This window comes from Leuciscus leuciscus, assembly GCF_965113295.1.
Source record: "Leuciscus leuciscus genome assembly, chromosome: 7".
NCBI lineage: Eukaryota > Metazoa > Chordata > Actinopteri > Cypriniformes > Leuciscidae > Leuciscus > Leuciscus leuciscus.
In genome coordinates this window covers 13,135,746-13,152,369 of record NC_138731.1, presented here as the reverse complement: position 1 = coordinate 13,152,369, position 16,624 = coordinate 13,135,746, and the positions used below count along the sequence as shown (strand labels likewise).

The 16,624-nt window shown below is 40.8% G+C and overlaps 1 protein-coding gene and 1 long non-coding RNA gene across 2 annotated transcripts in view; both read right to left on the bottom strand.

Annotated features, from left to right (window-relative positions):
- Positions 1–16,624, bottom strand: part of LOC309503401 (uncharacterized protein) — a 99,308-nt gene that overhangs the window by 7,977 nt on the left and 74,707 nt on the right. The window lies entirely within an intron of this gene.
- LOC309503604 lies at positions 1,178–2,612 on the bottom strand. The gene is made up of 2 exons (XR_014207773.1): positions 2,238–2,612; positions 1,178–2,103 (listed from the first exon to the last, which is right to left on the bottom strand). It is a non-coding gene; the product is annotated as an uncharacterized lncRNA (long non-coding RNA).

Genomic DNA, 16,624 nt, shown 5'->3' with positions numbered 1-16,624 from the left:
TTCCAAAATTAAGGATAATTTTTGGCTTCAGTATCTCGCGGAAAAGAGATTTCCCCGTAGCGTAAGACTTACGCAGTACGAGAGAACCTCTCGTAAGAGAACCTAAGATCACATGTGAAACATGTATATTCCCATGTGAAACTCATCAACAAACATTTCTCATATAAATCAATAATTTATGTCTGTTAAACCCATATGCACTCCATGTAACTTCATGTGGAACCCATGTACAATCATGTATACACATAAAATACAATTGCATGAAACTCAAAGAGGGTGTGTGGCCGACAAGCAGTCATGGAGGTATTCTATGTTGTGTAAGAGGAAAGAAAGTTAAGGCAAATAAAGTAGGCTACATTTTATCAGACTCAAACTCAACCTTTGACGCCAAGGGCAAGCCATGACGTTGTTGAGCTGTTGTTGGTATGAAAAGTAAAGGCACTATGCTGTGACTGAGGCACAAGGCACATCTAATAAGGCACACTGAGTAAACAGCAATTTACCACAACAAATGGTAACATGTTCTTAGGGCCTATAACCGTTTCACAACATGAACACAAATACTGTATAACTGGTTCAAATTGAGCTTTTATTTCAAAACATGCAATGCAAATGCAAGCAGTCCATACAAAGTAGAAAAAAGCCCCACAAATAACTTAAAGCTGCCGTCGGCAAAATTTTTTGGATCATATTCAGTGAACTCGACACTATAATCCGACAGAACAACATAAATAAGGTGGTTTTAGAAAAAAAAACGAGCTTCTAACTCCACCTGGGCCGCACCAGGGGCCTCATGTATCAATCTTGCGTACGCACAAAAACTTTGCGTACGCCAGCTTTCACGCTCACGGTCGTATGTACTAACAGTGAAATTAACGCGAGAATGTGCATTCCTCCACGCCAATTTCATGTCTGGCGTACGTACATTTCTCATTGTTTTTGTCCGTTGGTGACTCTTACAAGCAATGAAGTGAAGTTGCACCACCACCTGTGGGAAGCATTTCTATTAATTTGCAATTTATTAAATAATTGACATATATTGTCACACGAGCCTTATGGGAATATTCTATCAATTATGCAATTAAGTAAGAACATATAAAAGCATATGCAAACTGATACAACCCTTAGTCTATGGCAATGACAGCTTTGGTTTAATGTCCACCTTTATATCAGACCATTTCTTTTTAAGGTCATTTAGGGTAGACTGTGTACAGTTGAGACATGTGTACAGTTGAGACACCTTAAATAATTTGCGTTCGCAGCAAGCACAAGTTGTGATTTTTGCTGTGTACGTGCGTATTAGTGTCCTCTTTGATCGTGGGAAATTTGAACAACGGATGCATCTCCGATCCGAAGATATCGGGAAAAGTTTTATTTCTAAGATATGACGTTCACTTCACCATGCACTCTCCACAATGAATAGCTTATTATCCTTATGTGACTGTTAAACGTAACTGGTATCACCACAAACATTATTCTGTGCCCTAAAAACTGCCATATTTCATGGTATTGTGTCATGCAAGGTAATTGCAAAATCTAGAGAAATGTGCGAGGTGGCCAGCGGGGGATAGTTGAGACACATATCTACTGTACCCTCAATAGAGTTCTATTACGAACCACACTGTTTAGTTGTTCAGTGTTATGATAACAGTTTAAACGCCGTAATTAGCCAGCATAGGACGCAAATGAAAATAAAATGTGATATTTGTGATATTTAAACTGTGGATTATTAATAAATATTGTTACATATCTTGTTCCTGCTTTATACATTTTAACCAGTGCTAATTGAAATAAAATGAATGAATATAAATGGATGAATAAACAAAAATGTTGCCCAATTGTTATTTTCTTTATTTGTCTTTATTTTTTATATTTACAATGAATGGTTAGTTACCTTCACATCATTAAAAATGGGTGTCTCAACTGTACCATGCACCACATATGGGTACAGTTGAGACAAAGTTGAGACAAAAAGCACCTTATTTTTTCATGAGCTAATTGTGGAAAATATAAACTACTTGTGGGTATTATTGATTGATAATATCTTAGTCTAGTAGAAATGTCATGTGGCGTGTCATGTGGAAATTCACTTCTTTTCAGTGTCTATCTTTGTGTGAAAAATCAAAACGCAAAAAGTGTCTCAACTGTTCTCAGTCTACTCAGATCCCACCGCATTGACAGCATCAGCCAAACTCTCCCACTCATATTTTTTCCTTTTGTTATTAATTCCGGAGGACAAAGTTCCAAATAAATTTTTTTTTTTTCGTTTCTACCTCCGATAGTAGCACCTCCAATTCACTTTCTGTAAAGTTTCGTTTCTTGCCGCCATTTTCTTACTGCTTTCTTTTGCCAAAGTGGACTCATTACCATATTTAAATTAATTTAATTAAGGGAGGAGACTGGGTGGGGCGTTGTGCTCGTGCATGTGCGCTCAATTTTACGTTAACTGGGATGTACAAAGAGAATATGTGTGGGATCCTTCGTACGCAGAGATTCATACATCTGGGTTTTTTTGTGCGTACGCACATTTACAGCTTTGTCCGTACGCAATGTTTTAGTATGAATTCAACGCAAGTCTTTGTACATGAGGCCCCTGGGGTTCTTCGTACGTCGCTAACTCAGTTAGCTGGATTTGATTGTTGGCGATTTGGCATGATCTTGGATTGTTTGGTTCTTCGACGCTCATCCTGGACTTGCTGTCATAGCAACAGGTGCGCAAGCTTAAACCTGCTCGGGAGCAGGCTTATTTCATGTTAACAGGATTAGACTGCGGCTTCATGCGGAGCTGAAACGGGAAGTCCAGCGCAGCTGGCTCTTTCCTTTACACTATTGGAGATGCGGAAAACTTGATGGAAAGTGCTGTCTGTCGTGTCATTCGGAGTTTACCTGGCGCTTTTAGGTTTAAAAAACAGATTTAGGTTTTTTTGTGGCATTTCCAAGCCACTTAAGACCCAATGTTGTAAAGCAGTTTTTTTTTAAGCAGTTTTTTTTTTTAGGCTATCATATTTTTTTATAAAGATCATGCAATCATGACCATGCCGATTACAGTATATGTCACTCAGGCTTTACTAACGTGATTGGGACCATAGACTAGGCCTATAGGCTAGACCATAGACTGCCATCAAGGCCTCAATGAAGGGGATTATGTGAACAGAAAGGGGGTTCACAATGTAAATGTGCAGCCCAGTTACTATTGTGATTCTTAATATTCCAGATTAGTAATATTATATCAAATAAAAAAAGGCAGTTGACTAAAATCTTCCATATCACAAATGTGAAAGCAAAATGGCCAGGATCTGTGCATGACTTAAGAATTTTCAGAGATTCACATTTATGCACATTATTTGAAAGTGGTAAGGAAAGTTCCACAATTAAATATCAAGCTCACTGTATTACATACACTTATGCTGATCCTAACAGAACTGCATTTGTTCCTGCCTGTAGACAGGTGTTTTATGACCCCATTCCCTGACCCAAACCAGTTATGCAGCTCTAGCCAGGACAAGGGCACACAATGAAATGAACTTTGGCTAACTAAAGGGAAGATTTCAGTGTCTGAAAAGTCTGTGGGTTGCACACCTGACAGGGCCTGTGACATTGCATGTGCCATATTACACAACATTGCCAAAAAATAATTAAAAAAAATTCTTTTGTAAAGAAAAGCCAGTGGTCAAGTGCCTGCAACAAGAGATATTAGACACATGCCTCATGGAACAAATAAATGGAAAAGTTGGCTATACACTGCCCACCTGGCTGTAGGCCTATGTCTCCTCTGTCTGTGCAGACTCTTCTGTAGGCCTTTCTGTAGATGTGGAATCCTGCAACTTATATTGCAGCCATTTATACTGCGAAACCGTAGCCAATGCGACATCTAGTGTATATATCTATACCCGCCCGCGCTCTCAGATCACTTGGACGTGGCTGTATTCAAGAGGTAAAAACGATATTTACTGTTCGTTTTCTCACACAAACCGCTCGTTTCGTGTCTTGGGCCATTAATGTGTACTTACGATGGGGAATTGTTTAATTTGGACGATGGGGAATTGTTTTAATTTGGACTCTGTGCATGCTCTTTGAGACAGTGACCATCGACCTGCATTATATGACTGACAAGAACGGTTTGACCTAAAAATATCAAAATTGAAACTACTGCGGAAAAAAAGACACCTACATCTTGGATGCCCTTGAGGTAAGCTAAAACATACCAAAATTGAATTTCAAAGTGAACTATCCCTTTAACACTACACTTGACAGCAGGTAACGTTAGCTAGCAGCTGGATTAAAAACGGTTCAAATGCTGACAGGTAAACTGTGTATAGGTTTGTCTGTGTTTTAATGTAGAGGATTCCTCTGCCATTGTCAGAAAAACAACACAGAATAAAAGGATATTAAATTAATGTAGAATTACACACTTGCAAATCTTAATAAATAATTCAATTCATTTTTATTTATAGTATCAAATCATAACAAGAGTTCGAGACACTTTCTTTGAGTGCCCTTTTCATTGCATTTGTTCTCTCATTTCCCTAAGAATTGTGAGTACTATAGATGTCAGTACCCAAAATTGGCCTAATCTTAATAGCACATAATATTCTCTTGTATCATATTCTATCACAGATATCACAGAGTAGTTTAAAAAGGTGTAAATGAAATATAACAGGAACCATTTAAAAGGAACATTAGAAATAAATAGGCAAAGGACCTACACCTGGGATTAAAAATAGATAAGGGCACTCAAAGAGATTGAGGGATGCACTTTTTCATCATGTTTGTAATTTAATGTTGATCATTTGTAATACTGACTGTAATAAATATTCCAATGATAAATGCATTTCTTTGTCTTGTGTTTGTTTCTTTGATGTTTTTTTTTTTTTTTTTTTTTTTTTTTTTTAAGAAAGCAGGGGCCCTCTACATTAGAACACTAAATGTATTGGATGCATTTCCATAGTTGAAACATAACAGTTCAAAGCACATCTAATTTCTTTACTCACTTACACTATGGTGAAATTAAAAACAGAAACTATATGTTTGTGTCATTATGTCACACATGCCTGGTTGCAACTGTTGAAAATCTGCATAGGTCAGGGTAACATATCTGCCTAATTAGGTTGGTTTACTGGCTATGATGCACCCACAAATACAGAAAGTGGCTTAAATACATTATTTTTACATGAATGTTATTGTGATGTTATTGTTTAATGCTGCAGTGACACCATACATGCACCTTGTGAATACATCTTAAAGGGATAGTTCACTTTGAAATTAATTTTTGGTATGTTTTAGCTTACCTCAAGGGCATCCAAGATGTAGGTGTCTTTTTTTCCGCAGTAGTTTCAATTTTGATATTTTTAGGTCAAACCGTTCTTGTCTGTCAGTCATATAATGCAGGTCTATGGTCACGGTCTCAAAACACAAGCACAGAGTCCAAATTAAAACAATTCCCCGTCGTCCAAATTAAACAATTCCCCATCGTAAGTACACATTGATGGCCTAAGACACGAAACGAGCGGTTTGTGTGAGAAAACGAACAGTATTTATATCGTTTTTACCTCTTATACGCAGACATGTCCAAGTGATCTGATCTGACGTGTGCGCAGACTTGGTGCATAGATATATACACTAAATGTCGCCTTAAAGACATTCGTTCCAATGAACTGCCGTAGACAAGGCGACTTCTAGTGTGTATATATCTATGCACCAGTCTGCGTACAAACATGCAAAGCATATATTAAAATTATCCATAAAAATGCCTCTAAAATGCAGATGTAGCGGACGTGTGTGTATTGTGTGTTTATGCATGTATGTTGTCTCAAGTCCTAGAGACCTTTAAGGAAACACCTTAAGCAGACTTCCTGTTTGGGATTGCAAAAACAAAATCAAAGATTAGAGCAGTACAAACACCAGTCTATCCTGATAAAGTAAAGTTTCATTTATTTTCTTTGGATTTCAGGATTAGATCTGTTATTTTCAAGAGATGACTTGGTTATGCCTACTGTATATTGAAAGTAATCAAAACATATAAACAATCAGATCCTGTGGAGACCCACAGCATGACCTCCAGAACCCAGCCAAAACTGAATTCTAAGAATTACCAAAGTCCTTTTAAGGCAGCTATTTCAGTCATACAAGTACATCTCCTATTTCTTTGAATGGGGAAACCAAAGCTGTTCACCTACTAGATGATTCATTTTCATATTTAAAATCACCAATGCAATCTGACAACTGTCTCATATATTTAGTTTCTTATCTTCAAATAGTGTTTAAAAATGTGTGCAGTCATAAGTGCGTGTCTTAGAACACTAGCTGTATTTACATGGACTCAAATAATCTGATTGTAATTGGACTAGTAGCACAGTAAAAAAAAAAAAAATAAAAAAAAATCCCAGGTAACCACGTCAATCAGAATGAATTGGCCAAATACGATTCATATTTCATTAGGATTGTAAGGGTGGTTTAAACCTTTTGTAATCCGATCGAGAGGACATGTAAACAAACACTTGAATGACATATGATGCACATAACAAGCTGTTATTGTTGTTTCAGCAGCGGCTCCTGGCTGTAAATTTAGGTAGTGCAGATTCTGAATCTTAGCACAAGTTTATGATAAACATTTTGTAAGCTTTATATTCTAGTCGCTGAACACATCAGACGCACTTTATGGCGAAATTCTAATATCCTTGCATTATTCAGCCTCTCTAATGATAATTGACATACTTTAGTACACATGACAAACGCATATAATGCCATTTTAGAATTTCCTTAATGTAGTATTTATTGCTTCCAAATGTTGTTTTAGAATGTTGCAAGCTTTAAGACACGTTTAGAATGTTGTCTTGAGCTTATGTTCACCACAGACCTTATTTTAGCCATTTAACAAAAACCCCATTCAAAATATCAAGATACCCAATATCTTCGGAACGATGGAACCGGAAGTGCTAAAAAGCGAACTCGCTTCCACATTTTGGCCTACAAAGTGTTGTCATACCTACACCACTCTATTATTTTCACGTTTTCTGCCCGAAACTGGCTTGGGACCTCCTCCCCCCTCACTACCCTTGATGGAAGAATGGCCAAAGGGTACGTAGCTATACCCCCAGTTGAGCGGTCTGTCGCGTTGCAGTTGTGTCCGGCGACCGCTACCTCTTGGAAGGGTGATCCACGTCTTCCCTCCAAGGCCTGTAAGTTCTAGTCCACTCTCACAGGCAATGGTTACAAGGCCTGTGGTCAATGCTAGTGGTCCAGGAGCGCCATCTCTGGCTCAACCTGGCCGATATGAGGGAGACCGACAAGTATTAGTCCCTGGACTCCCCCATTTCCCAGGTTGGGCTCTTCTGCGATGCGGTGGATAATTTCACCCAGCAGTTCTCCGCCGCCCAGAAGCAGATGGAGGTGATCCGGCACATCCTGCACCGGCGGCCAGCTGCGCCTACACCCGCCCGCCAGTTGCAGCCGCAGTCGCCTCCTCTCCTGCTAGGCCTCAGCAGCAGCCTCCACCCAAGCCTCAGCGTGGCGCCGGCTGCAGGCATGTCGCCCAGCCCGTCCCCGCCGCTGCCAGACCAGGTGGCAAGCGAAAGCACAAGCGGCCCTGAGACGGGCAACACAGGGATGGAGGAAGGAGCTCTTCGGGAGATGGTGACCGCACCACTCCCTCCCCCGGAGGAGGGCCCGGTGGAGAATCCTTGTTTTGTGTTTGTTTCTGTTCTGCCGCTGGCTCCCCGGAGTCCAGCGGTAACCACATTTTCAATAAAAGAGAAAATTCTTCTATTCCTGGGTCCCAAGAGGGCCAGACTGGCGGTGTGCGACCCTGTAAAGCCTTGCCACCCTCAGCCCCCTCTTGTATTGCCAGCCGGCAGCCTGGTGCGGTTCGAGGACCCGACTACACCTTCTCATGCACCCCCTGCCGACCCGTGGGGAGAGGTAAGTGTTGCACTGCACACTCCGACCCTACTTCGGGGCGCTTCTGACCCTTCCGAGTCGGTTCCCTGTCTTCCACCTCGCTGCCCCACCAAGGGTAAGTCTGTGGTGCCCCTGGTCCCTCTGGCTCGGTCTGTGGAAGCCTGGAAAGCGCTTCCCAAACTGTCCAGTTGGCTCCTCCGTACCATCAGACTTGGCTACACGATTCAGTTTGTCCGGCACCCATCCCTGTTCACTGCACCTCGGTGTTGAGCGAGCAGGCCCCTGTCATGCGTGCAGAGATCGCAGTCCCAATGGCGAAGGGTGCGATTAGGCTTCTACAGCCCGTACTTCATTGTACCCAAGAAAGGCGGTGGGTTACGGCCAATCTTGGACCTGCGAGTCTTGAACAGATGGGTGGGGTGAGCAAAGCTCATTATCATTTAAAGACACATGCAGCTAAACGGCGTGCTGAAAACAGAGCTGTTTTTGACCAGGTAAAATTAGTGTTTTCTTACAATACTAATGAGAATTTTTAATTAAAGTATATTACAAACTTTTAATTTAGACCCTAAAGAATCATATTAGCTTGTACAAAAATGGCATTATATGACCCCTTTAACAATGTAGATTGTTTCAAAGCAGCTTTACAGAGATAAACGTATAATTTAAGGTAACAGAGATTGTTCATTGTTATCCAGTTTGAAATATTGACTACAAACACAGAAGTTTTTCAAATTTTCCATTGCAGTGTTCACTCCATATATACGATTCTTTGCAGCCTTTATCAGCTCCCTATAATGTGCTGGATCCTTCACTGGAAACCAAATACAACTCACTCCCGCAAAACATTTACTCTTTGAATTCTTGATCCCGGGAACAATACAAGTTGAAACCATTATGACTAAAAGTTAGTGAGAAGTATTTCCTACTCAAACAACAGGGCAGTAATTGACTTTGGTCAGGCGTAGCCATAGTAAAATGGGAGTGGCCTTGAAAGGCAAAATGCCCAGTGCATTATGGGTGTTGAAGTTTTCCTACCTCTTTTCGCAAAAGGGAAGACAACAGCCTTTTTTCACTGTTTTCTCTAGTCAGGTAGCACATATTTCAAAAATACATTATTCGCCTTTCTACTGCATTGGCTGGCAAGTTTCATTGAAAACTTGTTTTCCCAGCGGTGAAGTATGCCTATGACAATGCTGTTTTAGTGTTGTGGCCTGCTCAAAAACCAGGTTGATAGGGATCAAGAAAATTGTAGCTGAGAGGAAACAACTTTTTGGAGCAGTTTAGCCCTGATTAGAGCTGAAGATCTTTGCCCGAACCCGACGGGACCCGACGGGACCCGACGGGTTTGGTCGGGTTCGGTCTTAATTTCTATTATTTTACACGGGCTCGGGCCGGGCTCGGGCTCGCGCTTCGGGTTGCGTGGTAAATGAGCGGTCAGGTGATGTGTTTAGATTAGCGTGAAAATGGATCTTGAGGAGGTGAAATGGAGGCTGGTCTCTGGAGGACTTATTTTATTTCTTTGTTCCAACTTCCAAGTGGCCTCTAGCCTCCGTTAGTCATGAATAAATGATGTTAAAAAATGTATAAATTACTCCTTTTTTTTACGAAAGACAAAGCTGTGTGCGTGCGGCGCAGTCTCTTTTTTCCTTTCTCTCCCTTTTCCGCCGAGTGGTGCGTGTGCCGGCTCGCGGTGTGAAGCGCGTGTCCGCGCTATTCTCCGACACTCTTATCACTGCTGATAGACGGCCTTTTGGACAGTCGGGCTGTAAACGGGTTCGGGCTTTTAAAAAGCTGTCAATCAAAATGTACTTGTCGGGCTCGGGCCAAACTCTGTCGGGCTCGGGCCTTTTCGGGCCGAACTTTTAAGGCCCGATTACAGCTCTAGCCCTGATTCCTTCAAAATAGAAGTAACAGCAGCAGGTTTAATGATGGAGGGACAGACCCAGAGGAAAAACTCCACTTGATCAGTTGCCTGTTGCACAAAGCTGGTTTCTACTCAGGTAAGTTTGAGATTAGTTTGCGCAAACTCTGTTTTTTCTGGCTCAAGAAGGTGGATTGGTTTTAGCAATGTTCATCGCCATGGTAACTTACGCTACACGGCTAATATACTTGTGAGCAGGTTTTATTCTGGGTTAGAGATTGCAAACCCAAAACAATCAGCTGTGAGCAAAATGACATGTATCTGATGCAAAGCGTGCCGCACAAGCCCTGAAAAGTGAAGCCAAAACGTCTCGATCGCCCCCCGGTGACTGGTCCTAGTATAGGTCAAAAGCCCCGCCTCCCCGTGTTATTCAACGGGACGTGAGACCAACTAAACAATTAAATTACACTTCAAATATCTTTTTTCCAAAGGTGGTTTCTGTCATTTGCTGTCGTTTTTATCACGCTGATGTAAGTTCAAGTGTCTGTTTCAAAAATAAGTTGGTTTGTAGTTAGTTACGTGATGCTATAAAAACGGTGGTGTAACGTCATGATTGACAGCTGGGATTGACAGGTTCTCTGAGCGAAGTAGTCACTGAAGCACCAACGGACATTTTTTTTCGGAATCTCCGAGAGGACTGAGGAGATTGTATTTACTTTATTTTAACAAGCCTCTTGTCGTACTGCAAGAATTTTTTTAAAAGTGCACTCAGGGAGAGTGCATTCTGCGAGAGTGAGGGCGGAGCTTGATTTCGCGTCTTTACGTCCTGCTCGCTACTGCGCAGGTCTGATCCCGAGATCGCTACTGCGCAGACTCAAGCCCCAAGATGTCAGCACCATATCGGCACACTGGCGGCTTCACTTCTCACCAATGGAAGAGAGCGAAGGGGCGTCATCAATCTTTTTTTACAGTCTATGATCTGATGCAATAAAGCCACACCCTCTGTATCTCGCTCCAAATTAAAGCAGTTTATCGTGAAAAAATTTAGAGGCAAAATTGCTCATCTTTTGCTGCTAATTATTTATTATATTTATATTATATTAATTATAATTACTTTTAATTCATATACATTCATATAATTATTATATTAATTGACAAGACAGTAATATTAAACTTTTAAATTACTATAAATATAATACATGCATTCATATATAATGCTTTTAAACAACGTGTATTCATTTGAGCTCTTTGTGAGCTCTGTAAATATTAGGCATATTTATTTGATTCACATCATGCATTTATAGGCTATAGTCAGATATTTTCTTTCTGACTTCTCAAACTTTTGCTGCAATTTTTGTGAAAAAGTTGTGTGGAACTTTTTTCATTCACAAAAAAAAAAAAAAACACTTCCAGAACGTTTACCAACACTGACATGCCAAATGACAGAATTTCTAAGTTAATCTTAAAAAAACAAAAAAACATAAACAACAAAAATATTAAATTAAGATGTTTAGAGACCAGATGGATTGGCAGTGACAACAGCAACAGCTTGTCATCTCTCTTCTTCTTCTCGAGGGGCAACCCATTTCGCACAATCAAGGTCGCACGCATCCAGCTCCTCTGGGACTGGATGCTATGGTACAGACGTGGCCGAGGCTACGTCTGTACGCTTTTCCCCCAGTGGCTCTGCTCCCGGGAGTTCTGGAGAGAGTTCGCAGGGACCGGGTTTGCCTGCTTCTTATAGCCCCGCGCTGCCGGGCAGAGTATGGTTTCCCGATCTTGTGTCCCTCCTCGACGGGCATCCTCTGGAGCTTCCTGTCAGGAGGGGCCTTCTGTCCCAAGCAGGGGGCTCAATATTTCACCCCCGCCAGAACTGTGGAACCTGTGGGCTTGGCTTCTGAGGGGGCCCAGCTCATAGAGTCAGGTCTCTCAACTGAGGTTGCTGAGACCATTCTACAGTCCAGAGCTCCCTCCACGAGGAAACTTTATGCCCTGAAGTGGAGAGTATTCACTTCTTTGTGTAGTGACCGTCGGTTGGATCCAGTCAACTGCCCAATTGGTACAGTTCTGGAGTTCCTGCAGGACCGGTTCACTGCAGGTCTAACCCCGTCCACTTTAAAGGTTTATGTGGCGGCCATAGGTGCTTACCACATTCCTTTGGGTGGAATGTCTGTGGGGAAAGACCCTTTGGTATCTCGTTTCCCTCGTGGCACTTGGAGGTCCTCCTCCCTTTCGAAATCGGACCAGGAGGCGAATAATTTGCTTTGCCCTGTTCGGGCGTTAGACGCATATGTCCACAGAGCTGCCCTGTGGCGTAAGAGTGATCAATTGTTTGTTCGCTTTGGGCCCCCTAACAAAGGAGGTCCAGTGTCTAAGCAAAGGATGAGCAAGTGGGTGGTTGAGGCTATCTCACTTGCTTATGAGGCGGCTGGACAGCCTTCTCCTTTGGCTGTCCGGTCGCACTCTACTAGGAGTATGGCGGCCTCTAAGGCCCTTATATCAGGAGTATCTTTACAGGACGTTTGTGATGCGGCAGGCTGGTCCTCACCGCACACCTTCGTCAGGTTCTACTCATTATTGTCTTCCTAGTGCTGCGCAATTGATTTCACACAGGACAGACATTTGTAGCTATGGTGGCGTTGGTATAGACGTTCCCCATAGCGTCAATTCGACGCAACGCGAGTTCCCTTGAAAGGGAACGCCTCGGTTACGACTGTAACCTCGGTTCCCTGAAGAGGGAACGAGCGTTGCGTCACCTTGCCATATCTCCTTCATGCCTGTCAGCACGACTTCAGACTCTACGAAGCTTTCGTTTTCTGTTTCGGGCCGGCTTTTATAGCTTCCTGGTACGTGACGTCACCCGCCTCTGACGTTCCGCCACACCATTGGACTGATTTTACATGTGCTTCAAGACGTCATCACGCAAAGCGTTCCCCATAGCGTCAATTCGACGCAACGCTCGTTCCCTCTTCAGGGAACCGAGGTTACAGTCGTAACCGAGGCGTTATTATGACTTAAAGTTTCGAGTTTTCAAACCACTGGAATAAGTTCACAGAACTTTAAAAAAATAAGTACACAACCACACCATTTTACGTTAATCAAACTCATTGTTTATTAGTTTGTGTTGTCATTAAGTACACATTAGTCAAATATGTTGAGTTTGTTTACTTAAAAACATGTGACTCAAAACTTAAAATTTTTTAGGCAATTGATTGCCTCAATTACATTGAGTTTAACTAACTTAATATATCTAAAAGTCATGAATCTCTGCTATTAAACAGTATTCTCTTGCCCGCTCCCTTTTAGCACACTGCAATGTTAAAATGAAATATAAAAATAAATAATAAATATTTATAAATTTAAATATATAGAACAAAAAAATAATTTAAAAATATACTTAAATTGTAGAGCTGCAAGAAGTAGATTAACTGATTATTTGCAAACTAATTTTATTCATAAATTTGAGAGATTTTTAAGAAGAAAGACTCAAAATTCTCTGATATAGCCTTCCAAATGTGTTCCTGGTCACTTAAGGCCCTAGGAAATAGACATTTATCACGAATTTCTGATATTGACCAGACAACTAATCAGATAATCAGGAAAATAACTGGAGTAATCAAAAACAATAATAAATAATAACAAATAATAACAAAATGAAATTATCTTTCGTTACAGCTATAAAAGAAAAAAACACGGTGTGCTTTTGGCTTCCTGGCTAATTCCTGAGTAAGGCAACGGGGCAGCAATTTGGATGAAATTACAAAAATTATATAGACTGTTTAAGAACAATTGCACTTAAAACTCTAAAATGGAAATGTTTTACATTAACCAGTATCAAATGCACAGTGAAATGTGGCTCATCTTGCACAGCCCACAATGGTTGAGAAAAACATTAAAACATACAAAACATTAGCGTTAATTTTGCATTATATTAATGAGAACAAAGGCATATTGTGTAGTTTGGGCCTATTGGCTGAACACCTGCAAAGTAGTGAAGTAACTTTTTGAGGCATTATTTAGACAAAAGGAGATAACTTTGAACTAGCCTTTTATAATGCTTTATCCTGCAGCCTTCTTTCAGATGAGTTTCTACATCATCAAGTAATTCTTGAGGGTCTGTAACCTGGGTGACAGTTTACCACTTTCAAGAAAAATATTTTGAGTGAATTCAAAAGTGTTGGTCAGTTGCTTTGGGATAGCTGAGGTGTAGTGTTGATCTATGAAATAATTTTTGTAATTTCATAGATCAGTCCAAAGATTACCAGGAAGGTATTGCCAAGTCTGGGGAGGCTGACCACGGGTTAATTGTGTCATGGTCACTGATGACAGTAAGGAGGCCCACTGCAACACCATCAAGCTCTGGCTCATCAGATCCGCCCTGAATGAATGAAAAAGAGATACTAATCACAAACTAACACGTGGAACAGAACAGATGACATAATTTATCTTTCTTTAACCAAGTCCCATTTAAATCCAATACCTATTTTACAAGGAAGACCTGGGTCTCATTGTAAGAGGTGAAAAACATAAGACCCATAGCCTGGCGTCGTCATACTCAGATTCTAGTCAGAATATGAGTCTGATACTGCTTCATTGGGCTGTGATTATGGGGCATGTTTCAACCTAACCAGGAAAGAAAATGCCTCTACACTCAATTGGATAGACCTACAACCAATCAGAGCAATGGAGTAAGTGACGTATGTTCTTCATTCATCTTTCCGATCGACAAATGCCTTGATCGCGGTTCTCTGTTCCTCTTTTAAAATTAATGCGCTGTCAAGTCAAGTCAAGTCATCTTCATTTATATAACGCTTTTAACAATGTAGATTGTTCCAAAGCGGCTTTACAGTGATAATACGAAATTAAAGCAACAGAGATTGTTTTGGCTTTATAGCAGCTCTAGAATAAAGTTATTGTCCAGCTAAATTTAGTTTTGATTGATTCACTTCCGTCGCAACGATCATTAGTTATTAACTTAGGGGCCGCTAACACAACACCGTTTTAACAGATGTAACCCTTTTGCCACCCGGCTCGTTAAGTTAAAGGAGTGATTTCTTAATCTTTAACCTTTTTTTTCCCTTACTGGATCATTCCTATGGCAAAAGAGACATTCCGATGTATAAAAACTGTGTCTAGGATAAAATATGATACTCACTTACAAATCTGATAATAAGAGGTTTCCCAGAAATAATAATCAATGAATAAACCAATGCGAAAATGTCACTAGTAAAAATGAGAATTAGTATTTTTTTACAGTGTAGCCTACTTAAATGATGAAATGATTAACACACACACAATAACTGCAGTTCAGACTTGTTAGTCTACTGTATTCAAAAATTGAACAATGGAAAAAAACAATACAGTTTTTAGAGGAAAATAGTTTGAACCAGTTAGAATAAAGTTTAGTTTTCTATTAGAGTGCACTCTTTAGTTTTTAGAAACGTTGGCGCGCGTTGGAGCTCTTATCCATTGGAAACAAATTGAAAGCAATAATCCTACCAGTCAGGAATGAAAAGAACCTTATCCTCATGATCAGATGAGCAAGCTTGTTGCACGCAGAACCTCCCTCTGTCCCGTTGTCCTCAACGCGGAGGAGTGCTGATCCTCCGGGCGGCAACACTGTCTCTCCTCACCATCCGACTTCTGACGAGGCTGATCCTTCCGACGCAGTAGCGTTAGCTTAGCGTTAGCTTCACTCAACTAGTTCAGTTCTGTCCTAACAACGCCACTCAGCTCACTCTCGCGCGGCACGGGTCTTTAGTAAACTCCACCGCAGTCCACAGAAACGAGGGGTAAGTTATCCAGGCCTAAAGTCACTGAGCTACATATATTTTCTCTTTCTCTCGTGCACATGTCACCTTCATGCGACACGCGACACGCCATCTCTCCTCTTCTCTTCCCGTATTCTCACTTTTTTTTCTTTCTACGCTTCCGGTAATGTCTCTTCTTCTACGCTTTCCATCTAGCGAAGTGCACACAAAGCATCACCATGAAATAAACAGAATAATACAGATTTGTTTTTAACTTACAACTAAACTATGAAATTCCTTAATATTTTAACATATATGTTTTACCATCAAAACATGAAATAATGTACATTACCATGTAGAAAAAACATTTAACACCCCAGTGTTATTTAACTTGTAAACAAAAAAACAATATACTGATTTAATAAGCAACCAGGTTATTACACTCTCCCCCTACCAAAATAAAGACATGCCCTCATGGCTTGGTAAGTAATAAGGTAAGATAGACCCAACTAAGGTGGGAAAGGGGAGCTTATCCACTTATAAAAACAAGAAACAAACTTCACAGGGCAAATACTGGGACTCCCTGGTTTATCATAAGTAAGTCTCAATGGAACTTTCTTAAGTCTTTGAGATCGTCGGGTCTCACTATCAATCTGTAAGTCTTCTTGTGAGTCTGTCTTTGGATCAAAAGGTATCAAGTCTTGTGTCTCTGTCTCAGTGTTGCGCGTCTCTTGCAAGTCTGACTGTTCAGCTATGTCAAGTATAGTCTCTTTATTTGCATTTTGGTCTTCTTGAAACGCTTGCAAATCTTCCGTCTTCTCTTCAGGTTGCATATCAAGATCTAGACTGAATGGTTCACATGTTTCGTCATCTCTGCTGGTACTTTGTATTGAGAATGGCATATAGAACATTTCATTCTCTGAATCTGTATCATCATCTTTGTTCTCTTGTTCTGACATTTCAGGGTCTTGGATGAATCCTTTGTCAACCTCTTTGTTTTTGTGTCTTTTCCTCCTTCTCAATCTCCTCTTTGGAATAATGTCTGGGTTTTGTGTTGGTACCAAACATACTTTCTGTCCCAAGGGCAAGATGTGATTACGATGAAGGATTTTGA